Here is a 27,909-nt window from a genome sequence, read left to right on the forward strand (position 1 = left end):
TAATGTGGCTAGGTATATGATAATGTGGCTAGGTATGTGGAAATGTGGCTAGGTATGTGGTAATGTGGATAGGTATGTGGTAATGTAGCTAGGTATGTGGTAATGTGGCTAAGTATGTGGTAATGTGGCTAGGTATCTGGTAATGTAGCTAGGCATGTGGTAATGTGGCTAGGTATGTAGTAATGTGGCTAGATATGTGGTAATGTGGCTAGGTATGTGGTAATGTGGCTAGTTATGTGGTAATGTAGCTAGGTATGTGGTAATATGGCTAGGTATGTGGTAATGTGGCTAGGTATGTAGTAATATGGCTAGGTATGTGGTAATGTGGCTAGATATGTGGTAATGTGGCTAAGTATGTGATAATGTGGCTAGGTATGTGGTAATGTGGCTACATATGTGGTAATGTGGCTACGTATGTGGTAATGTGGCTAGGTATATGATAATGTGGCTAGGTATGTGGATATGTGGCTAGGTATGGTAATGGATAATGGTGTAGCTAGGTATGTGGTAATGTGGTAAGTATGTGGATAGGTATCTGGTAATGTAGCTAGGCATGTGGTAATGTGGCTAGGTATGTAGTAATGTGGCTAGATATGTGGTAATGTGGCTAGGTATGTGGTAATGTGGCTAGGTATGTGGTAATGTGGCTAGGTATGTGGTAATGTGGCTAGGTATGTGGTAATGTGGCTAGGTATGTGGTATGTGGCTAAATATGTGGTAATGTGGCTAGGTATGTTCTAATGTGGCTAGGTATGTGGTAATGTGGCTTGATATGTGGTAATGTGGCTAGGTATGTGGTAATGTGGCTAGGTATGTGGCAATGTGGCTAGGTATGTGGTAATGTAGCTAGGTATGTGGTAATGTGGCTAGGTATGTGGTAATGTGGCTAGGTATGTGGTAATGTAGCTAGGTATGTGGTAATGTGGCAAGGTATGTGGTAATGTAGCTACGTATGTGGTAATGTGGCTTGATATGTGGTAATGTGGCTAGGTATGTGGTAATGTAGCTAGGTATGTGGTAATGTGGCTAGGTATGTGGTAATGTGGCTTGATATGTGGTAATGTAGCTAGGTATGTGGTAATGTAGCTAGGTATGGGGTAATGTAGCTAGGTATATGGTAATGTAGCTAGTTATGTGGTAATGTGGCTAGGTATGTGGTAATGTGGCTAGGTATGTGGTAATGTGGCTAGGTATGTGGTAATGTGGCTAGATATGTGGTAATGTGGCTAGGTATGTGGTAATGTGGCTAGGTATGTGGTAATGTGGCTAGGTATGTGGTAATGTGGTAGGTATGTGGTAATGTGGCTAGGTATGTGGTAATGTGGCTAGGTATGTGGTAATGTGGCTAGGTATGTGGTAATGTGGCTAGGTATGTGGTAATGTGGCTAGGTATGTGGTAATGTGGCTAGATATGTGGTAATGTGGCTAGGTATGTGGTAATGTGGCTAGGTATGTGGTAATGTGGCTAGGTATGTGGTAATGTGGCTAGGTATGTGGTAATGTGGCTAGGTATGTGGTAATGTGGCTAGGTATGTGGTAATGTGGCTAGGTATGTGGTAATGTAGCTAGGTATGTGGTAATGTGGCTAGGTATGTGGTAATGTGGCTAGGTATGTGGTAATGTGGCTAGGTATGTGGTAATGTGGCTAGGTATGTGGTAATGTGGCTAGGTATGTGGTAATGTGGCTAGGTATGTGTTAATGTGGCTAGGTATGTGGTAATGTGGCTAGGTATGTGGTAATGTGGCTAGGTATGTGGTAATGTGGCTAGGTATGTGGTAATGTGGCTAGGTATGTGGTAATGTGGCTAGGTATGTGGTAATGTGGCTAGTTATGTGGTAATGTGGCTAGTTATGTGGTAATGTGGCTAGGTATGTGGTAATGTGGCTAGGTATGTGGTAATGTGGATAGGTATGTGGTAATGTGGCTAGGTGTGGGTATGAAGACAAAGTCTGCAGAAGAAACTGCTGTTGGAACGAAGTTCCTCTGAAGGCGACATAAGAGGGAGTAGTCAGTCGGTTTTTCATATTATAAAAAGCACAAACCCCCTTGAAATATTGACTAAATTATTATTATTATTATTATTATTATTATTATTATCAAAAAGAAGCGCTAAGCCACAAGGGCTATACAGCATTGTTGACTAAAATATCTGATGGATATCATAAGAAAACAGAATCACAGTGAGAAATTCCTGAAAAAGTGGAGAAAAGGATTCAGCATCATATTCATTTTTTTCATAAGCAAATGTAGAATATCTACTCAGAACTCCTAGAATATTCCTTTTCATAAAAAAAGAAGACATATCATTTAGGTCTATATCCTATTTTTACTTAATAAGTCTATAATGTACATAATTAAAAAAAAAAGTGAGCATAATACTGAGTACATTACAGTTCGATTGATCATCCTCTGTGTATATACCAAACTGAAAGATATATTTGCCTAGCATCGAGGAACTTTTTTTTTAATAAAATATCACCCACTAGGATGCATGGCATATTTTAATATTTGAAGCCCCATACATTCAACTATCATTAATGAATCACTCGTCATACTGGTGCCTGACAGGTAAAATACCTTAAATGCTCAATTGAATAATTTAATTTGTTAATTAACTTCATAACCTCCACATATTGAAAGCAGAAGTGACCTACATTTAGTTAAATTAACGTCGCATTGAGTTACTGGTCAGCACTGCGTCGCTCCGCTGCCGCCGATGCTGCCTGTTGCTGCCTGCCGCCGATGCCGCTGTTGCCGCTGATGCCGCGTTGCCGCCTGCCTGCCGATGCCGACGCTGCCTTGTTGCTTGCCTGCCGCCGCCTGATGCCGCCGTTAATGCCGATGTTGCTGTTGCCGCCGCCGCCTGCCGCCGATGCCGCTGCTTGCTGCCGCTGCTGCTGCTGCCGCTGATGCCGATGCCGCCTGTTGCCGCTGCTGCTTGCCGCTGATGCCGCGATGCCGCCGCCTGCCTTGCCGCGATGCCGCTGCTGCCGTTGCCGCTGATGCCGCTGTTGCTGCCGCTGTTGCCGCCGCTGTTGCCGCGATGCCGCTGCCTTGCCGCCGCAGCTGCCGCCTGATGCCGCCGTTGCCGCCTGATGCTGCCGCCGATGCCGCTGCTTGCCGCCTGCCTTGCCTGCTGATGCCGCTGCGTTGCGCCGCAGCTGCCGCCGATGCCGCTGTTGCTGCCGCTGCTTGCCTGCCTGATGCCGCCTGCTTGCTGCCGCAGCCTTGCCTTGCCGATGCCTTGCTGCCGCAGTTGCTGCCGATGCCGCCTGCCGCTGTTGCCGCCGATGCCGCCTGTTGCCTGCCGCTGCTGCCTGCGCCGTTGCCGCCGCAGCTGCCGCGATGCCGCCTGCTGCCGCTGTTGCGCTGACGCCGCGATGCCGTTGCCGCCGTTGTTGCTGCTGCTGCCGCTGCCGCCGCTGTTGCTGCCGCCTGCAGCCTCGCCTTGCCTGCCGCCTGCTGCCGCAGCTGCCGCCTGCTGCCGCCAATGCCGCTGCCTTGCCGCCGCCGATGCCTTAAGCCGCCTGCCTTGCCGCTGCTGCCTGCTGCTGCCGCCGCTGCCGCTGCTGGTGCTGCTTGTTGCTGCTGCCGCTGTTGCCGCCGCCGCCGCCGTTGCTGCTGCTGCCGCTGCCGCTGCCGCCGCTGCTGCCGCTGCTTGCCGCCGCCTTGTTGCTTGCCGCGTTGCTGCCGCTGCGCGCCGATGCCTGCCGTTGCCGCCGCCTGCCGCGCCGCCTGCCGCCGCCGCCGCTGCCGCCGCCTGCCGCTGGTGCGCCGCTGCTGATGCCGCCGTTGTTGCCTGCCGCCGCTGCCGCCGCTTGCCTGCCGCTGCCGCCGGCGCCGCCGTTGCCGCCGTTACCGCCGCTGCGCGCTGCCTGCCTTGATGCGCCGTTGTTGCTGCTGCCGCTGTTGCTGCCGCAGCCGTTGCCGCCTGCCGCCGTTGCCGCTGCCTGCTGCCGCCGCCGCCGGCCTGCCGCCGCCGCCTGCCTGCCGCTGCCTGCCGCCTGCCGATGCGTTGCCGCCGTTGCCTGCCGCCGTGACTGCCGCCGCCGTTGCTTGCCGCTGCCGCCGCCTGCTGCCGCTGCCGCCGTTGCTGCGCCGTTGCCGTTGTTGTGCCTGCTGCCGCCTGGCTGTGGCCGCTGTTGCTGCCGTGCCGCCGCAGTTGCGCCGATGCCGCTGATGCCGTTGCCTGCCGCTGTTGCCGCTGGTGTTGCAGTTTCTGCCGCTACTGCTTTTGTAGCTGCTACTGTTACTGGTGTTGTAGTTTCTGCCGCTACTGCTTTTGTAGCTGCTACTGTTACTGGTGTTGTAGTTTCTGCTGCTACTGGTGTTGTAGCTGCTACTGTTACTGGTGTTGCAGTTTCTGCTGCTACTGGTGTTGTAGCTGCTACTGTTACTGGTGTTGTAGTTTCTGCTGCTACTGGTGTTGTAGCTGCTACTGTTACTGGTGTTGCAGTTTCTGCTGCTACTGGTGTTGTAGCTGCTACTGTTACTGGTGTTGTAGTTTCAGCTGCTACTGGTGTTGTAACTGCTACTGTTACTGGTGTTGTAGTTTCTGCTGCTACTGGTGTTGTAACTGCTACTGTTACTGGTGTTGCAGTTTCTGCTGCTACTGCTGTTGTAACTTGCTGTTATTGTTAATAATGCTGCTGCTGCCGCTGCTGTTGTTAGTGTTGTTGCTACTAATGTTGCGGTTTTTGCTACTGGTCCTGTTGGTGCTTTTGTTGCAGTTATTTTTGCTGCTGACACTATTGCTGTTGCCGATGCTTCTGGTGCTGCCGCCATTGTTTCTGCTACTGACTCTGCTATATTGATCTAACTTACCAGCTGACCCACGATGAAAATAGCGCGACTCTTGAAGTTATGCATAATGTATACATTATACAAACTCAGAAGTGTATAATACCGGTAATATTTTATAAAAATTGCAAATTGACAGATCATCCAGACTTTCTTTATATGTGCCAACGAGCCACCAACAGCAACAGCCTGGATGAACAAGCGGGCAACAGAAAAGCCTGGCCTCAGGCGGGGCTGCGGGAGTACGAAAACACTCTGTTATTATTATATTCATGGGGAAGCGATAAACCCATGTGAGGGAGGGAGTTGTAATACAGAGCCTGGGACAAGGAAGGTAATCAGGTGTGATCCAGAGGCACGTTAGCACTAATTCCTTGAATCAAGAGCATTGAATTTTAGATGGACATTCATGCAGAGGAGTAATAGTAGTACAGTGCCTGCACTCTGAAGGAGGGGTGTTAATGTTGCAGTTTAAAAACTGTAGTGTAAAGCACCCTTCTGGCAAGACAGTGATGGAGTGAATGATGGTGAAAGTTTTTCTTTTTCGGGCCACCCTGCCTTGGTGGGAATCGGCCAGTGTGATAATAAAATAATAATAATAATAATAATAATAATAATAATAATAATAATAATAATAATAATATAAATAATAATACGAATATAGATAATACCAATAATATAAATACTACTACTAATAATAATATTATTATTATTAACGTGGGTCGTTGCACAAGGAGTGATGGCTGACTGTCCACCTGCTCAGCACGGACAGCAAGTACACTGTGTGAGTGGCAGGATTTAGTTACCTACTAAGCACGTGCTTATAGGACTCACTAGAGGGTCATAATTCCTCACTACTTGTTGATTACTGCTTGCTGATCCGAATTTTTTTTTTTTTTTTTGGTCAGTGGAGTGCAGAGCCTAGCTAGGGGTAGGCTAGCTAATGCTTAATTTCTGACGATCCGTGTCAGGCTTTCCGTGTCCAACAACGGCCTGACAGGAGACGTCTGTCCCGTGTCCACCAGACTGTAGAAACCCAACTACCTCAACAGAATATGTTATTTTCTGGGTTATTTTAGGCCTATTTTACAAATCTACCATTTTTACATAAAATAATAACGAATCAAGTGTAAATGAACAAATGCATAAAATTCTAAGCAACGTATGTAGTGAACCTTAATAAATAACAATAGTAATAATAATAATAATAATAATAATAATAATAATAATAATAATAATAATAATAATAATAATAATAATAATATTTCATAATAGGGAAGCTAATAAATGTTCTTCTTGTTCTTGTTCAGACCAGAGCTTTGGTAAGATGGGTAAGGAAGAAGGATGGGTAAGGATAGAAATATTGGAAAAGGGTGGGAGGGGGGAGAGAGGTAGGATATAAAGGTAAGTGGCCCAACCACTTTGGTGCAATTTAAAAAGTGTATGTGAAATGATAATATATTTAATTAAGGGGTATAAGACTAACCCATCAGAGTCACATAGATATAACAGATTTATAAGTACATGACTCTGAATTGGCAGTAATTATACAAGTTGCAATTGTTTTTTTTTTGTTTGTTTGTTTTTTTTTGCGATTGCACAACGGATGTTTATGCCACAAGGAAGGCGTAATTTTCTGGCCAGTTTATAAATTTCGTGACAATGGCTTCTTACAGGTGGTGTCCAGCCATAGTAAATAGCATAATTTTTACATTAGAAAGTTATATATGATGTCTCCCTAATTGGGGGCGATGATTTACTCAGTATACATAGAAGGGTTCTGGTGGTATCCAATCCTCTTCATCAGGGAGGTTGCTCAATATCATGGGTCGAGGGTAATCATCTTTATGAATAAAGCGACGGACCCTTTGTGGGAGAGTCATTCGTTGAGTCCTGTGAGGAGGAGTAGTGATAGTATAATCCGTGGTATTTACCACTTGTATAGGATGTTCTCTATCTGGCATGTATAGTTCTTGCATTGTATAAAGTTGTTTCTTTTTTAAGGTGTCAAGGCGTACATTTATGGCAGTAATATCTTCTTGTATGTGTAAATCTGCCATTTTAACTCTGTCTCTCCTCCTGGTATCGGTGATGAAGCGAAGAGCTCTATTCTGGACCCTTTGTAACCGGAGCATGTTGGTCTTTGTTGTTAATGACATTGGGACACAAGGGTATTCGAGTATTGGTCTTATTATCATTTTATACAGATGTTTTTTGACATGTTGAGGGGCTTGATTGAATCGAAAGAGTCTGCTAAGACCGGCTTTGGCTATGTTGATCTTTTTAGTTACATGAGATGTTGAATGGAGCAGCCTGTCGATTTCATATCCCAAAATCTTGTTAGGGTTTCTAATGGCTACAGGTGTACCTCTGATGGAGATACCTCCTTTATCTTCAATTGTTGATGCAAAACATCCTATCGTGCTAACAAGGACCTTGTCAGGATTAGTTGTAATTCTCCATTTCTTTTCCCAATTAGATGTTCGACGAAGTTCAATATTCATTTTCTCTATGACTCTCTCGTACTTGTATTTTCCTGTTACCGGAGTTGATGAGACGACATGAATAACATCATCTGCAAACTGTGTCACAATTGTGTCATTAAACTCTGGTTGAGGAAGGTCATTCACATAAATGTTGAACAGGAGTGGACTGAGACAAGATCCTTGCGGGACACCAGCTGTCGGTATAAAAGGCTCTGTCGACCTGCCATGAAAGGTGGGAATGATTTTTCTTTGAGTTAAGAAATTATATATTAATCTGAGAAAAGTCCAGTTATGGTCTGGTAGGTCAATGAGTTTGTATATAAGGCCATCATGCCATAAGCTATCAAAAGCTTTGTGAACATCTCTGGTGGCAATTAAGGCAAGATTGCCCTGATGTTTTAGACTTGCTACAGTATCGAAAATAACATTTATTGCATGATTGGTACCTCTATGTGTTCTAAAGCCAAATTGTTTTTCAGTAAAAAAGTGATTAAACTCCATATAGTAGTTCAATCTGTTGGAAATGACTTTCTCAAGAACTTTTCCAGTGACTTCAAGTAAAGATATAGGTCTATAGTTCCCAGGTTGGTGGATGTCTTTATTGGGCTTACCAAGAAAGATCATCTTAGCAGTCTTAAAAACAACTGGAAAATGTCCTGAGGCCAAGATGGCATTAAAGATATTTACCAAAGACTGTTTACAATTTCTAGGTAGGTACTTTATTTGTTTCATTGTTATTCCAGAGAGGCCAGGTGCTCTATTTCTCATTCTTCCAATAACCTGACTTATCTCTAGTAATGTAATAGGTCTAGTAAGCGGGTGGGTATCTTCAAGAGTTGAAGTATCGATGGAAGGTAGTGGTTGTAGATCGTCCAGGTTCTCATCTCTCCATTCATTTACCAACTGATAATGATTATTGTTAAATTGACGACTGTTATTATGGGAGAGAATTTTCTCCCATACATCACCCATCAAATTAGCCTGGTCCTGTGGATCGTCAAGTTTAATTTCAACATCTTCATCATCCTCATCAGTGAAGGTATGAACTAGGTAGTTAGGAGCCTTGTGCTTTGCCCCTAAAAGTTGTCGGATCTTACTCCAAAATTTTGCTGGTTCACGTTGATACTGATTAGCTTGACGAACTAGAAATTTCCATATGTCCCGTTTGTGATGACTAATCATGTTAATTAATTCGTGCCTTATTCGGTGCAGTGTAGCTGCTGGTGGTTGTTGCGTTTGAAGATGCCTTCGACATTCTGCTTGATAATTTCGTAAATTGTCTCTAATTTCCCTAGTAGGTTTATATTGTTGGTATATCTTTGTGGAAGCTAATTGACAAGTTGCATTAGTAGCTTCAATTATTCGATTATGCAGGGACCTGATTGCATCATCAATTGCATTGGAAGGTAGATTTTCTAATGACACAATTTCATCATCACCCAGATATGCCCTGAAGGGGTCAAATCCTAGGGTGTTAAGATTGGGTTTAGGTGGTACAGGTATTCTAAATGGATAAGTTTGTAGTTGTATTATAACAGGGATATGGTCAGATCCAACATGTCCACCAGGAGATATACGACAGTGAAAGATGTCACAGTCCCTGTTTGTCAGTACTATATCAGGTGTCCCTGGATGAGGTCCAATGTACGATTTAAAGAATGGGCCTTGAAATGACAGGTTTCTAGCTGTCATGATATTAAAGAGTTGTTTTCCTTTTAAGTCACCCAGTGGAATACCAGCTCCACAGTTGAAGAGGGCAGGGTGATGAGCATTAAAATCTCCCGCTAGAATTGTTGGAATATTCCTGCTTAATATCCTATGTAGAGGAATTGACTCTATATATTGTTGTCTCGGGGGAAAATATCCAGTTACTATCACTAGTTGTCCATGAGACGTTGTCATTTCTATTGCAAGAATGTTATCTTCATCAACATGAATATTTTTAAATGTATAGCCTAATTTTACTAAGATGGCTACCCCACTAAATGGCCCTCTCGATTTCTCCACAGTAGAGTAACCACGTAATTTAATATGTTGATCAACTCTTGCAGCAGTCTCGTTCAGAAGTATAACATCGGGATTGTAATTATGTAGTTCAACCTCAAGAAGGTAACGGTTATTAAAGAAATGTTGAACATTAAGTTGGAAAATTGTAATCCCCATTATTTCTTGTTCTTCGCTCGTGTACTGCGGTCTGAACGCCTGCAAGTAAAGTCACGTGTTGTATCCACACTATCCCTGCTGGACTCATCAAGGGGAGGAGGAAACTTTTGCGTGGGTGCTTGTGTATTAAGAATGCCATCATCTTCACTAGAGGTAGTAATATTAACAGACTCATTAGAATCGGTAGAGTCATCATCAGAAAACTGAGGTGTGTTATTCCCTGTTACAGGAAGCAGAGGCTCGTGAGAGTTAATGGGAGACAGTGGAGGCTCCAAGGGAAAAGTAGGCAGGCAAGGTGAGTCACCCTGGGAAAGTTCCTGTTCAACAGGATCAGCTTCAATAGCGGGAGAGTAGGCACCACTTTCTGGGGCATTGTTATGTTCAGGTGTTGACTTATCGGGTTGAGGGGAGTTGACAACCTGGGTTTGTGAGGTGGGCGATCCCTGAGCCAGGGATGACTTAGGCTTATTTTTAGATGTAGAGTAGGGAACATACTTCTTGTTATGAGAAGGCTGGGTCATAATAGCCTTCACATTTTCTGGGATAGTGATGGGAGTGATCCCATTAGCCATTAACAGATCATTTAAAACCTGAGAGCAGAGTTGAATGTCACCATCTGCTATGTCTTTGGCCAACATGTACATTAGTTGTGCTCTAGTCATATCCCCGGCTGTGGATACCTGAGACATAGGAGATGACACTGAACCTTGTTGTTGCGTTTGTGTATGGTGTAAGTGAGGGTTAGATTGGGGCGCTCCTAGAGGGGCAGAATTCCAAACATTGGAACCATTGGTAGAGACCTGAGGAGTCCCACTTGATCCAGGCAGAGCTGGGAAGGAAGTTTGGGACATCGTTGGCGGTGCCTGGGGAGTGGTCTTCTTAGCAGTGGACAGTTTCTTGGCTTCAAGAATTTTCTGCATTTCCTTTTTCCTTTCAGGACAAATAGCAGAAACAGCATGATGTTTTCCATTGCAGAGGACACATTTAGGTGTATTTTTGTTGGTACAATCTCTATACGAATGTTGGCCAGAGCAAATGCTACAAATCTGCCCTTGAGTACTGCATTTATTGTTGTTATGACCAAAGGCATAACACTTGAAACATTGTGTCACACTGACAAATCGTTCAAGGGAGATTTGGTCAGGTGTACATCTGGTGCCAAAACATTTGAATCCATGTTGACACACAAGTTTGGCCTCCTCAGGTGTCTCAAGTATTAGCTTTAAGGTCACCTTGTTGTTGGTAGGATTAGAGAATTTATGTGCTTCTACAGCCCTAAAGTCAGAATTCTCGGTATTAATGTCGTCAACAATTTCATTCACTGTGCTATGTTTCATGAAACTGTTGATTCTGGCCACAAACACAGTCCTCTGAGCTTGATAGCTATCAGGTGCAACTGGGGTAACACCAGAAGTCTTGAGTTTTTCAAGCACATCATGCTTCAGAAGTTGAAGTAACTCTTCTTCCGAAGAGAGGAGAAGTACTGCTCCAGCGTGGGTTTGAAAAACATCCACTGGAGCAACAGATGAGTTGGAGCAAATACATGTGAGAATTTCTCTCATTGTCATTTGATTGCCGTCAATGCGTAATCTTACACGTATCCTCGCCATGATGTTGAGGAAGGAACACCTGGCAGAGGAGTTTCTTAACAAAAAGGGAACTTTCCTTGATGTTAAACTAGCATCCTATTACAGCTGACTTATGAAGGTCAGCCCCTAAGATAGCCTACCCTCGAGTAGTGAGGGGAAAGGGCCCAAGGCAAAGATCGGCTGGATTTTAAAAAACCACACGGGCTACCAGATGGTCAAAATGCCTTGTGTTAACTCGCCAAAGCGAAGTTGCCGAAAAAGAAGAAGATAGGACAGTCAGAAGGATAGCAATGTATGTAGTGTGTTAAGTGTGTGGGCCAGTGTTGATGTATGGGTGAGGGTAGGATGGGGAAGGATGGGGGGATGGGGATGAGAGGGGTGAACAAGCAAGCAAGTCACCGCCTTACCCTCTTGATGGGATGGGGCTCGAAGTGACTGCAAGCAAGTTTCCTCTCAGCTCTGGTGAAGAATTACTCAGGATAACACAAGAAAATTCCCGAGCAACAGTGTTCAGAGTTGCTCAGCTGAAGAGCAGGAACGACGACGTCTTCTCTCCACGATGGCTGGGCTGCTTCTCCGCTAATAAATGATAAAAGCCTAATATATCTGTCTCGGTGTTGTACAAGATTCAACCAGCAAGAATTAGATCTAGGCAGGAATATTAATGGGATTAACAAACTTGTTATAACCACCATGACAGTAGCAACATAGCTATTATAACCACCATGACAGTAGCAACATAGCTATTATAACCACCATGACAGTAGCAACATAGCTATTATAACCACCATGACAGTAGCAACATAGCTACTATAACCACCATGACAGTAGCAACATAGCTACTATAACCACCATGACAGTAGCAACATAGCTACTATAACCACCATGACAGTAGCAACATAGCTACTATAACCACCATGACAGTAGCAACATAACTACTATAACCACCATGACAGTAGCAGCATAGCTACTATAACCACCATGACAGTAGCAACATAGATACTATAACCACCATGACAGTAGCAACATAGCTATTATAACCACCATGACAGTAGCAACACAGCTACTATAACCACCATGACAGTAGCAACATAGCTATTATAACTACCATGACAGTAACAACATAGCTACTATAACCACCATGACAGTAGCAACATAGCTACTATAACCACCATGACAGTAGCAACATAGCTATTATAACCACCATGACAATAGCAACATAGCTACTATAACCACAGTGTGACAGCAACATAGCTACTATAACCACAGTGACAGTACCAACATAGCTACTATAACCACAGTGACAGTAGCAACATAGATACTATAACCACAGTGACAGAAGCAACATAGCTACTATAACCACCATGACAGTAGCAACATAGCTACTATAACCACAGTGACAGTAGCAACATAGCTATTATAACCACCATAACAGTAGCAACATAGCTACTATAACCACCATGACAGTAGCAACATAGCTACTATAACCACAGTGACAGTAGCAACATAGCTATTATAACCACCATGACAGTAGCAACATAGGTACTATAACCACCATGACAATAGCAACATAGCTACTATAACCACAGTGACAGTAGCAACATAGCTACTATAACCACCATGACAGTAGCAACATAGCTACTATAACCACAGTGACAGTAGCAACATAGCTACTATAACCACCATGACAGTAGCAACATAGCTACTATAACCACAGTGACAGTAGCAACATAGCTACTATAACCACCATGACAGTAGCAACATAGCTACTATAACCACCATGACAGTAGCAACATAGCTACTATAACCACAGTGACAGTAGCAACATAGCTACTATAACCACAGTGACAGTAGCAACATAGCTACTATAACCACAGTGACAGTAGCAACATAGCTACTATAACCACCATGACAGTAACAACATAGCTACTATAACCACAGTGGCAGTAGCAACATAGCTATTATAACCACAGTGACAGTAGCAACATAGCTACTATAACCACCATGACAGTAGCAACATAGCTACTATAACCACAGTGACAGTAGCAACATAGCTACTATAACCACCATGACAGTAGCAACATAGCTACTATAACCACCATGACAGTAGCAACATAGCTACTATAACCACCATGACAGTAGCAACATAGCTACTATAACCACAGTGACAGTAGCAACATAGCTACTATAACCACCATGACAGTAGCAACATAGCTACTATAACCACCATGACAGTAGCAACATAGCTACTATAACCACCATGACAGTAGCAACATAGCTACTATAACCACCATGACAGTAGCAACATAGCTACTATAACCACAGTGACAGTAGCAACATAGCTACTATAACCACAGTGACAGTAGCAACATAGCTACTATAACCACCATGACAGTAGCAACATAACTACTATAACCACCATGACAGTAGCAACATAGCTACTATAACCACCATGACAGTAGCAACATAGCTACTATAACCACCATGACAGTAGCAACATAGCTACTATAACCACCATGACAGTAGCAACATAGCTACTATAACCACCATGACAGTAGCAACATAGCTACTATAACCACCATGACAGTAGCAACATAGCTACTATAACCACCATGACAGTAGCAACATAGCTACTATAACCACCATGACAGTAGCAACATAGCTACTATAACCACCATGACAGTAGCAACATAGCTACTATAACCACCATGACAGTAGCAACATAGCTACTATAACCACCATGACAGTAGCAACATAACAGTAGCAACATAGGTACTATAACTACAGTGACAGCAGCAACATAGCTACTATAACCACTACATAACATAACTACTATAACCACCATGACAGCAGCAACAGAGCTACTATGAACATCGTGACAGCAGCAACAGAGCTACTATGAACATCGTGACAGCAGCAACAGAGCTACTATGAACATCGTGACAGCAGCAACAGAGCTACTATGAACATCGTGACAGCAGCAACAGAGCTACTATGAACATCGTGACAGCAGCAACAGAGCTACTATGAACATCGTGACAGCAGCAACAGAGCTACTATGAACATCGTGACAGCAGCAACAGAGCTAGTATGAACATCGTGACAGCAGCAACAGAGCTACTATGAATATCGTGACAGCAGCAACAGAGCTACTATGAACATCGTGACAGAAGCAACAAAGCTACTATGAACATCGTGACAGCAGCAACAGAGCTACTATGAACATCGTGACAGCAGCAACAGAGCTACTATGAACATCGTGACAGCAGCAACAGAGCTACTATGAACATCGTGACAGCAGCAACAGAGCTACTATGAACATCGTGACAGCAGCAACAGAGCTATTATGAACATCGTGACAGCAGCAACAGAGCTACTATGAACATCGTGACAGCAGCAACAGAGCTAGTATAACCACCATGACAGTAGCAACATAGCTACTATAACCACCATGACAGTAGCAACATAGCTACTATAACCACCATGACAGTAGCAACAGAGCTACTATAACCACCATGACAGTAGCAACATAACTACTATAACCACCATGACAGTAGCAACATAGCTACTATAACCACCATGACAGTAGCAACATAGCTACTATAACCACCATGACAGTAGCAACATAGCTACTATAACCACCATGACAGTAGCAACATAGCTACTATAACCACCATGACAGTAGCAACATAGCTATTATAACCACCATGACAGTAGCAACATAGCTACTATAACCACCATGACAGTAGCAACATAGCTACTATAACCACCATGACAGTAGCAACATAGCTACTATAACCACCATGACAGTAGCAACATAGCTACTATAACCACCATGACAGTAGCAACATAGCTACTATAACCACCATGACAGTAGCAACATAGCTACTATAACCACCATGACAGTAGCAACAGAGCTACTATAACCACCATGACAGTAGCAACATTACTATAACCACCATGACAGTAGCAACATAGCTACTATAACCACCATGACAGTAGCAACAGAGCTACTATAACCACCATGACAGTAGCAACAGAGCTACTATAACCACCATGACAGTAGCAACATAGCTACTATAACCACCATGACAGTAGCAACAGAGCTACTATAACCATCATGACAGCAGCAACAGAGCTACTATAACCACCATGACAGTAGCAACAGAGCTACTATAACCACCATGACAGTAGCAACATAGCTACTATAACCACCATGACAGTAGCAACATAGCTACTATAACCACCATGACAGTAGCAACATAACTACTATAACCACCATGACAGTAGCAACATAGCTACTATAACCACCATGACAGTAGCAACATAGCTACTATAACCACCATGACAGTAGCAACATAACTACTATAACCACCATGACAGTAGCAACAGAGCTACTATAACCACCATGACAGTAGCAACAGAGCTACTATAACCACCATGACAGTAGCAACATAGCTACTATAACCACCATGACAGTAGCAACATAGCTACTATAACCACCATGACAGTAGCAACATAGCTATTATAACCACCATGACAGTAGCAACAGAGCTACTATAACCACCATGACAGTAGCAACATAGCTACTATAACCACCATGACAGTAGCAACATAGCTACTATAACCACCATGACAGTAGCAACATAGCTACTATAACCACCATGACAGTAGCAACATAGCTACTATAACCACCATGACAGTAGCAACATAGCTACTATAACCACAGTGACAGTAGCAACATAACTACTATAACCACCATGACAGTAGCAACATAGCTACTGTGAACATTATAATGGGTAACACCATGTGTAAGTTGAACTGACACAATATTTTTAAATCTTAATCCTGGGTGTTTTTAATCAAGAGGAAACACACTGGTAAAACTGGGCTGCCCGGGGGGGGGGGAACCAACCTTTCTTAATTCCCGTGTATAATATTGTTATTTAATACTTAAGTTCAAATTTAACTCGTAGCTACGACAGCTTGTAAATGATATCCTAACATTAAGGGTACATCTTAACATGTAAGTTATATTTGAAATATAAGACTTAGACTGGTCATTTTCCTAACCTAATCCAGCTCCACCGAACCTAAATCGTTAATATTACCTGTACATCAAAATGCTCCATTAATGTAGGGAAATTACTCATATACTCCTGTAGCCGTAAGTTAAATTTCCACTTGTTGAACATGAAGTAACACCGTTACATATGAGAATGAGGACAGGCCGCAGGAAACGTGACGGATAAAGGTATGTGAATCAACGTAGAGCAACTTCCGGAGTGACGAGACTGAGGGAGCAGTGTTGATAAACCATGCCAGGTTAACTCTTCTATTCTATCAAGTCACCCTGAAGACGATGGACGAGAGGATAAGCGATTTGGGCACCAATGATGCCCTATATCTTCTCACAAGTTGTCTAACTCTGCTCAGACTAATCTATTTTTGAGGTGTGCGCTCTCCTTTAACTGCTAAAAACTGAGTGACCTGGAGTATACGTATCAACGCCCCCGCAGCTCGGTCTGTGACCAGGTCTCGTGGTGGATCAAGGTCTGATGAACCAGGCTGTTACTGCTGGCCGCACGTAGACCGGCGTACGAACCACAGCCCGGTTGGTCAGGTACTGACTTTAGGTGCCTGTCCAGTGCCTTCTTGAAGACAGCCAGGGGTCTATTGATAATCCCTCGTATGTATGCTGGGAGGCAGTTGAACAGTCTTGGGCCCCTGACACTTATTGTGTTGTCTCTCAGTGTACTCGTGGCGCCCCTGCTTTTCATTGGGGAAGGGAGGGGTTTTGCACCTCCTGTCGACAACTCGAGATCAATATTCAGAAGGTACTAAATCTGTCATTGAAGATCACTGGAATCAAGCATTTCCAATACTGCAGGTTTTACAAATTATATTTCCAATATGTACTTGTCATAAAATTGGGTGAAAATTATTCCATATATTTTGAAAAGCTTCTGGTTATGCATAGATTTTTTGCCAGAATAAAACTAGAATTTAAAACTATTTGAGAATGTATTGCTGAAATTAGATTATTTAAATGCTAAGTTTAATATAATTTAATTGTCAGAATTAATATTATATTCAAAACATGCGCTTAATCCGTATAGGTTAATTTTATGGGTAATTTTAAGTAACAAAACTATATCGACAATTTTGGTTACAATAATTACTGAGGACTATAAATGCAATAATTATATGAATATAAATGCTGATAAGAACCAAGATAAATGAATAAGTTACATCAGATATCTTTGACAGTGATATTCTAATCACTGATCAACAACCAAAATGCTTCCGAGACCAGAGTAACAATTTCCAAATAATTTTAGGTCACTGATAATGAATAGCATGGTTAAAATTGTTTGTTAGTTCTACTTTTCAATATAGACCTACGTGTCATAACAGGTTCCAACAGGCTTGTGGCAGTGTGTTTCTTACGCCACTCACAGTCTGACTGACCTTTATTATTGTTCCAGCAGTCATAGAAGATGGTTGTCATGTGCAAGTTTATATTTTGAGGTGAAAGGTCGGTGATTTTCTTAGCCAAACACTTTTTAAACTTGTAATAGATATTCACTAAGCAAGTTATTGATATACATGTAAGGCATATTATATTAATTTTATTTTCCTACTGAATGATATAAATACTTCTGCTTAGCTGTCATGTTCTGTGTTATAATGATAAATTAATGAACAAATTTTCTGTTTATCTTCTAACTGTTTGTTGTTTACTTCTTTCAGATGCGTCGTCTTGTGTGAAGTGTGCAGACAACTTCTGCTATATTTGTGGTGAGATGACCTTTGCTATGGTTAGAAAGGCATATCACCTATATTTTGGATGAAAGATTGGTGACCAGGATAAGAACTGGACTCCACACATATGCTGCAACATGAAAAACTGCTCATGAAAAACTTTGTAAAAGTTATGGGCAAATCCGGTCAGGGATTCAAGTATTGAACATCAAAATTCCCCCTCACTGAGCGACGCTAAGATAACAGATGGAATCTTCAATGGTTCTCAGATTCGAGAGCTTCTTAAAGATGGTGACTTTGAATCAGACCTTCATGGGGAGGAGAAAGCTGTTTGGGAAGCATTCAAGTTAGTGGCGAAAGGACTTCTCGGAAACAGAAGGGAAGGCAACTATGAAGAATTGGTGGAAAACCTCATCAAGGCTTACAAGAACATGGGACGTAACATGGCATTTAAAATCCACTTTTTGGACTCACATTTAGACTTTTTTCCAGCGAACTGTGAGGCAGTTAGTGACGATCATGGTGAAAGATTTTACCAAGATATTTCAACCAAGGAAAAATGGTACCAGGGTAAATGGTACACAAGAATGCTTGCAGACTATTGCTGGACATTGGCAAGAGATAATTCTTCAGCCCACTATAAGCGTCAAGCAAAAAGGCAGAGAGTAGGTACAGATTAGAGTTTAAAACATACTGACACATATTGTACGTTATAATAAAATAATCAAATATTATATGTCTCGTATCTTTAAATCTATAGCCAATAAGCATTTTTCAAGGTGATACTTGGATTCAGGAAATACATAAGAATTAAATAATGCCATTTAAGAAACATACAACTTTTCAAAAATTGTTGACCAGTCAAACCATACCATGGGCGGGGTTTGAACCCGCAATCGTGTCATTACGACTTCGTGAGTCTTGTTGACCAGTGTTATCTACCGATCGCTACCTCGTCCATTTTTTATCGATCTTATAAAACTAATATCCATCATTCCTTAAAGATAAGAAAGTTCTGCTTTAAAGAATAACGGTCGTGACAGCTCGAGGGGCTGTATAAATTCTACTGCATAATTTTGTTTTAAAATATTAAGGGTGCTGACAGCTCGAGGAGCCGTGCAGACCCTACCGTCTACCTCTGCTTTAAATTTTGAATGAAATGAAGACAAACATTTTTTTCCCATACTGTGATTATTTTTCCCCGAGCAGTCTAGCAGAGTGAATATACACACATTCCTATCATCAACAAAAACTGTACAGGATGGGTAAAGGGTGTACAAAAAATTATTCGCTTTGACAACAAAATTTAAAATTTAACTAAAAATTCAATGAACAGTTCTCTCAAAAACTACACAAGGGGCGCCTTTTGTCCTCAGTGCTGAAGGGTTAGTGTTGGCATTGTGTCCAGTGTTTGCTAATGTCGAGACTCGTTTTTAAAAAGCAATAGTTTTTACAGTTAGAAGAGATGTAACTAGCATGTAAAGGGGAAATACTCAGGACTACGGTGATTAACATATGCATTGGAAGTTGCATATACTCTGAGAGATGTGTATATATATACCGAAGTTTATATACAATGATGTGTGTATACACCTCATTGGTTAATAGAGAAGGTTAATAAAGATGTGAAGGTAGGAAATCGATTTTCTGTTTTCCAGGAAGAGTGTACTTCAGTGGTTAGTGAGGTTAAAGGTACCACTGATTCCCCTGCTTATCAAGTTTAGAATATTCTAATTGTGGGAGACTCTCAGGTACGATATATGGACCGTGCTTTTTGTAACAGAGATAGGAACGTCAGACAGAGGGTGTACCTCCCAGGAGCTGGTGTTGGTGACATAGTCAGCAGGTTCGATAATATTATGTCAGGTAATGGGAACAAGCCCATTATCTGTCTCAGTGCTGGGGGTAATGACATCGCAAAGGGCAGGACACAGGAGCTGCTGGATAAGTACAGGTCAGCCATAGAAGTAGTCAGGTCTAAGGAAGGGATCCCAATCACATGTAGCATCTTGCCTAGAAGGGGAGTGGGCAATGAATGGATGTCCAGGGCAATTGGTATAAATTGCTGGCTAGACAGGTACTGCAAAGAACTTGCAATTCCATTCATTGATAACTGGGACATATTCTATGGCAAACGTGATATACATGGGACAGGGTTCATCTCTCTGGGGTTGGAGTGGTTGCATTAGCCAATTCGATTGAGGGGGGTTATTGATGACTTGCCTAGGTATTTAAACTAATAGATTATAGAGGTATGGGTGTTTATGGGAAACAATCAAGCTGCAGTACTAGGGTTGACAACAGCAGATATTACCAGGATACTACAGGGTTATGTTTAAAAACCAATATTCAAAATAAAGTTGCTAGTAAAGGCAAAGCAAATGCACAACAAACAGATAGTAAAGGACAACGAGTGACTAGCTCCCTTAAAGTTTACTATAAAAATAGTAGGAGTATACGAAATAAGATAGACGAGCTAAGATTACTTGCAAGTGCAGGTAATATAGACATTATTGCTATAACAGAGACTTGGTTCAACTTGATAGAGAAATGCCTTCTGAATGCAACATACAGGGTTATAAACTATTCCACACTGATAGGAAGGGTGGTGGAGTGGCAATATATGTCAGAGATAATTTAAATTGTTATATTAGACAAGATATAATATTAGAAACATCGGACACAGAATCTGTTTGTCTACAGTTTCTCACAGGTCATGAGAAATGAATTTTGGGTGTGATTTATAGGCCCCCAAGCCTTGATAGGGAGTGTGGTAGGCTGCTATGGGACGAAATTCATAAGGCGTCTAGGTATGAAAATGTTGTGTTAATGGGAGATTTTAACTTTAGACAAATTGATTGGAACAATGTGACAGGAAATCTTGAGTCTAGTGAATTTCTTGATACGGTTCAGGATTGCTTTTTAAAACAGTTTGTGATAGAACCAGCTACAGGAAACAACATGCTTGACTTGGTTCTTGCCTACAAAGAATCACTAGTTAATAATCTTGAGGTTAATGATGAGCTTGGGGAAAGCGATCACAAATCACTTAGTTTCAATATATCATAGAATTACCCAGATAACTGCAATCAAGTCTCTGTCCCAGATTTTTCCTTGGCTGACTTCATGGGACTGAGAAATTACCTGGGTGGGCAAAATTGGGATGGCCTGACTATGGGTCAGGTAGCTGGTGTTGGTTGCCAATATGACGTGTTTCAGAGCATGGTGCTAGCTGCCCAGACAACTTTTGTTCCGAGTAGGGAATTAATCTAACAAAAATGATCCAAAATGGATAAACAATAGATTAAAACATCTCACTGATCAAAAGAAAGGCACACATAGGCGTATCAAAAGTGGGGATGGCCAATTAAGAAATCAGTATATTCAATTAAACAATATATATATATATATATATATATATATATATATATATATATATATATATATATATATATATATATATATATATATATATATATATATAAGAATAAGAAAAGCAAAAAGGCCAAGAATAAGAAAAGCAAAAGGCTAAAGTTGCAAGGGATTCGAAGACTAATCCAAAAGGGTTCTTTCAGGTATACAGAAGTAATACTAGGGACAAGATAGGCCCACTTAAGAGTAACTCTGGTCAGATCACTGGCAGTGATAACGAAATGTGTGAACTTTTCAATACCTACTTCCTCTCAGTTTTTACTCAGGAAGATACTAGCGAAATTCCAGAAATAATAAATTATGTAGAACATGACGATAATAAACTATGCACTATTGAGGTAACTTGTGACACGATCCTCAGACAAATAGAGAAATTAAAATTTTACAAATCCCCAGGCTCTGATGGATTGTTTGCGAGAGTTTTCAACTGGCATAGTGCCAGACAAGTGGAAAATGGTAAATGTAATACCTATTTACAAAGCAGGTGGCAGGTCCTTAGCTTCGAACTATAGACCAGTAAGCCTTACCTACATAGTGGGAAAATTTATGGAATCAATAATTGCCGAAGTAATTCGTAGCCATCTTGAAAGGCTACGGTTTTACAAAGGGGCGTTCGTGTCTTACGAATTTACTTTCTTCACTAGTGAAAGGTATTTGAGGAGGTAGATCATGGTACTGAATATGATATTCTGTATATGGACTTCAGTAAAGCTTTCGATAGAGTTCCACATCAGAGGCTATTGAGGAAACTTAAAGCACACGGAATAGGAGGAGAAATTTTTTCCTGGGTAGAGGCATGGCTGACAAATAGGCAGCAGAGAGTTTGCACGTCACAAGGGGTGTTCCACAGGGGTCAGTGTTGGGCCCCTTGTTGGTCACAATTTACATAAACGACATAGATGAGGGAATAAATAGCGACATAAGCAAATTTTGCTGATGACACCAAAACAGACCGCCCAATTCATTATAATGAGGACATTAGAGCACTCCAGGATGATTTGAATAAATTGATACAGTGGTCGGAGAAGTGGCAGATGCAGTTTAATATAGACAACTGCAAAGTTCTAAATGTTGGACAGGAAAATAACCATGTCACATATAAAGTAATAATGTAGATCATAATATTACAGACTGCGAAAAGGATTTTGGAGTTCTTGTTAGCAGTAATCTAAAACCAAGACAACAGTGCATAAGTCTTCGCAATAAAGCTAACAGAATCCTTGACTTCATGTCAAGAAGTATAAATAATAGAAGTCTTCAGGTTGTTCTTTAATTCTATATATCTTTGGTTGGGCCTCATTTAGATTATGCTGCACAGTTTGGGTCACCGTATTACAGAATGGATATAAATGCACCGGAGAACGTACAAAGGAGGATGACAAAGTTGATCTCATGCATCAGAAATCTTCCTTATGGGGATAGACTGAGGGTCCTGAATCTGCACTCTCTAGAAAGGCGTAGAAATAGGGGGGATATTATTGAGGTGTATAAATGGAAAACAAGAATTAGTAAAGGGGGATGTAAATAGCGTACTAAAAATATCTAACATAGATAGGACTCGCAGCAATGGTTTTAAGTTAGAAAAATTCAGATTCAGGAAGGATATAGGAAAGCTCTTGTTTCGTAATAGAGTTGTGGATGAGTGGAACAAACTCCCGAGTACCGTCATAGAAGCTAAGACCTTGTGTAGTTTTAAAAATAGATTGGATAAATACATGAGTGGGTGTGGGTGGGTGAGTTAGACCTGACTAGCTAGGTCAGATGCCGTCCTCCTTCCTTAAGTGAATGTGACTGGCCTGTCTAGGTTAAGGTATTTGCTTAAGCAGGTGGGAGAATTGGACCTGCCTCGCATGGACCAATAGGCCTGCTACAGTGTTCCTTATTTCTTATGTTCTTATGTGTATACGAGGCATATACGAGTATACGACACTAAGGGTAAATAATTTCAATGTCCAGAGTAATGGGGAACATATTATCACAGTAAATTCAGTGAAATATCTGGGAAACCTCTTTGAACCATGTATGTCAGGAGAACTAATAGAGAACAATGTAGTAAAGAAAGCAAATTCCAGAATGAAAGTTCCTCTACAGACTAGCACAGTGTCAACCTACTGAGGCTCGCAGGACCCTGTGTCTAGCTCTTATACAATGTATTATAGACTACGCTTGCTCTTCGTGGTACTCTGCCTTAAGAAAAAAAACTGAAAGATAAGCTACAAATCACCCAGAACATAATGGTGAGATTCATCCTGGACCTGGGTCCAAGAGAACATGCAGCCAGGATGAATTACAACTGGACATGCTAAATGTTGAAGACAGAGTAAAATAACTGAAGCTAAATTACGTTTATAAAATTGCTCACAACCAGTCTCCCCCAATATTTTACTGTCAGTTTTGTTAAGACCGAGAACCAATGCAATTACAGAACTGGGGGGAGGGAGAACAACTTTGCAGTACCTAGAGTCAGTGGTCAGGCTTCAAAGACATTTTTCTGTACAACAGTAAAAGAGTGGAATAGACTGCCTGCATAGGTCAAAAGAGCTTGTTATAGCATGAGCCAGTGCAAGAAGAGAGCCAAAATGTACCTTATGAATAAAGTTACAGAGAGGGGAGGAGAGTGATTTCATATATAATGTACATATGCTATAATCTGATCCTATCTTTAATGTAAATGAAAATAACTAATTTTACCTCTCTCCTAGTATATCTTGTTTTATTGTAACTACTTTTACATAGTTAAGATACTTGCCTATCTTTAAATTTTAAATATAAATGCTTATCACAAGGACGCCAATGGAAATAAATCACTTTGTCTGATTTCTTGGGTGATCCTGGAGGATTCTCTACACACATGCTGTTATGTATGATTATGTAACTGTATTTGTGTTTACTTGAATAAACTTATTTACTTAAGCTAGGGATTTAAGTAAACTCCGTGAAAATACAGTTCAATACATAACCAAATGAACTCACGATACACACTTCTTGGTGTATATATAGAGATACACACTTCTTGGTGTATATATAGAGATACACACTTCTTGGTGTATAACTCTGGTGTTTATGCGAGACATACACACCTCTCCGTAAATATGCCCTGTGACAAAAGCATGAATGCACTTTTCTTAATAAAAACGTGGCACGTACTTCCATTGGTTACCAGACATGCTGTGTGTGTTAACTAGCATATTGGTGCACTTTTTTATATTTAAGATACTTTTTTCTCAGTGTGTTTATATTTTATAAACTAATATATTTCATCGTCTCATCGTCCTAAACCAGAAAAGTGTTCGTGTCTGAACACCTTTTGTGGAAATTAAGAAGGAACTTAATAAGGCGTTAGTTCTTCTTTGTAATTCATTCTACCCGGCAACATTCTAAACCAATAGCAACTCACATTCTTGTTGTGTTGCTTAACAAGACAACAAGCGAGGCAGTGCAGATGCCGTGATTGAGGGCAATGTATGGAGTGAATATAATGCAGAAAAACCGTATTTTGGAAATTAGGAGGAGGTACGGGGTCTACCTACCTGGAGGGCATTCCAGGGATCAACGCCCCCGCGGCCCGGTCCACGACCAGGCCTCCCGGTGGATCAGGGCCTGATCAAAGAGGCTGTTACTGCTGGCTGCACGCAATCCAACGTACGAATCACAGCCCGGCTGATTCGGTTACTAAAAGTATTATCCAGAGGGTTGAGGAGGGGTTGTTGAGGTGGTTCGGACATTTAGTAAGGTTAAAACAAAATAGAATGACTTGGAGAACGTAAAAATCTGTAGTGGAGGGAAGGCGGGGTAGGGGTCAGCCTAGGAAAGGTTGGAGGGAGGGGGTAAAGGAGGTTTAGTGTGAGAGGGGCTTGGACTTCCAGCAAGCAAGCGTGAGCATGTTAGATAGGAGCGACTGGAGACAAATGGTTTTTTAGGACTTGACGTGCTGTTGGAGTGTGAGCAAGATAACATTTATGAAGGAATTCAGGGAAACCGGCAGGTTGAAATAGAAAAGCTCTTCTTGCCGAATACGGCAAGTGAAAATTTGTGTATGCAATAATTTCGCAAAAATCATTCTGAACCTAACGAAAAATATATATTTCATTGTGTTTGTTTATTATTAAATTATTGTAAACTTATCTAAAATATATTTAGTTGGATTAAGCTAAATTAAATTGCGCTTGTTATAATAAGGTTAAGTTGTCTAAGGTTCTTTTGGTACAAAATTATTAATTTTTACATAAACATAAATGAAAAAAAAGATATCTTTAACCGTATAAGAGAAAATTTTAGAAAGGGCTTAATTTTAAATGAGTTCTTGTTAAATGACCATATTAACGAGACAGGTAAGTCTTGCTACTTCTATATATATATACATGTATATATATATATATATATATCTCCATGGGGAATATATGCTTGTCGTATATGCCGGGAGCAAGGGGCTAGTAACCCCTTCTCCTGTATATATATATATATATATATAATGTATACAACAAGCTCAGAGTAAACAGTTGATATCACAATATGCAGAACAATCACTGTGAAAGGAAAAGTGAACTTCCAAATGCTTTCGTGATTTCTGACATTATAATAATCTATCACTCAGGTGTTTCAATATACTGCTTAACAAACCAAATTAATTCTATCATGTCACGATAAAGATCAGGAAAGAAAAAAGTGATAGGCTGATTGTATATTCTTAGATTGTAACAATTCTTTTGACATGGTTTTCCCACAGAAAACAATTTTCGAAACCGGAAAAAGAGGTTGGAGTACCCAAGAGGGTATTTCCCAACACGGCCACTAGTGGAAGGTGCTAGGATGGAGAAAATCAATACACGGAATCCTACAAGGATATCCTTACTTCTTGGACTTGTTACTGAAAAAAATGCAACCGACCTTATCTGGGCAAACAGACTTATTCCAGGTGAACTGTTGCTAATGATTCGAGCACTACTGGCGAGGATAAAGACAGCTGAATATTGCAAGATGTCGAGGATAAGAGCAAGTACATGAAGGGTCCAACAAATGGCTACTAGATCCTAGCAAAAGAAAGATGACGAGGATTGGGAAGAGGAGATAAAAGACTCGAATGGACAGCAACTCAAAGGAATCGAGAAAAAAATCACTTGGAAGTGACTAATCACGCTGAGCCGCGCAAGTGAGGCATACAAAATATAAGCGGCAAATATAAGACTAGCCATTCAAATATCTGGACAGGGGAGCATTTACAACATTGTACACATCGTGGGTAAGACGAGTATTAGAGTGCTACATGGTTGGTCCCAGACAGTTGGGATATACATAGGTTAAAAAAAAAACTAAATATTACACCCTGGACACTTGAAGAATGAGAAGAGACTGGATCACACCTCAAAAACAAAGTATGAAAAGACATAGTGATGTTTCAGGATCATAACTAGAAGCTCTAAGTTCAAATTATACTGACATAAAACAGAATTCTTTTATGTGCAATAACATTGGTAGAATTACAGTCAATATATAAAATGCTACATTAGTTGCACATCTGTCTTGTTACCTAACAGAATTCTTTTAGTGCGAGGGTAGTGAACAAGTTAAACGCATTAGAGCGAAATGTAACTAGGATAATATAATTCCATACATAAATTCATAAGCAATCATGAAAAAACGTAAAGTACAGGGAGTAGATCGTTTAAGATAATTAATGGCCAAAATCAGCGCTCAAGAGCAGGAGCTCAACCCCCTTCAAGAAGTGATGAAGGTCCCAGGACCGAAACGTGTTCTAATAAATGTCCTAGTGTTTACTCACGTATTTTTTTAAACCACATACACAGTTCTTGCTTAACTTGAGCCAGTAGGCCTGCAGCAGTGTTCCTGCCTTCATAAGTGAGTGTGACTAGGACTTGCCTAGCATGGGCCAGTAGGCTTGCTTCAGATTTTTCAACACACCAGGATCAGTACTAAGATCGACACTTTCTGAGTAACACAAATGACAGGTAACTTGCATCGAATATACACCATGACACGAAATCGTAATAACACAATTGCAAACAGATGACATAACTAATAGATCTTGAATCACCCGTTCAAGTGCTGAGACATATATAAACAGAAGACGAGGATGGACTCCAAGCGAACATAATATAGAATACAAGAGTGGTCAGGCATGTGGCTACGGAAAATTAACCCTAGCACGAGCCCCTGGTTGGCGAAACGTCTACAATAAAAATACCCAGGTATTGCACGTGTCTAATTTTCATCAAGGAGAGAGAAAACTTAACATTGAATACAGTCTAGGAAGAAATAGGCTGAAGACCATAAACAAGAAGATCGAGCAGCCGATGCCCATATATACAGGGTGTCCACAAAACACTCCCTGATAAATACCTTGTGTGCTTATATTGTTTGTAACGGCTTGACATAGCTCATAGAGAGCGAAACGTTGCCACAATAAACATGTCGCATTAGATACCCATGTGTCCTTTTACCTAACATCCTGTCGGCAATTCTACCAATATTATCACATTAATGCTACATAGCTTGTTAATGCTGCTCGTACACATGGTAACTCTCAACACGAATGAAATAAACTGGAAGGCGGGGGGGGGGGGGAGGCGGAAGTCAGCATTAGCCTATGGTATAATGTAGGTAGGTATAATATTTGTCAGGAAACAAGGCAAGAGTTTCCTGACTCGGGTCTTAG

Source organism: Cherax quadricarinatus, chromosome 8 (assembly GCF_038502225.1).
Source record: "Cherax quadricarinatus isolate ZL_2023a chromosome 8, ASM3850222v1, whole genome shotgun sequence".
NCBI lineage: Eukaryota > Metazoa > Arthropoda > Malacostraca > Decapoda > Parastacidae > Cherax > Cherax quadricarinatus.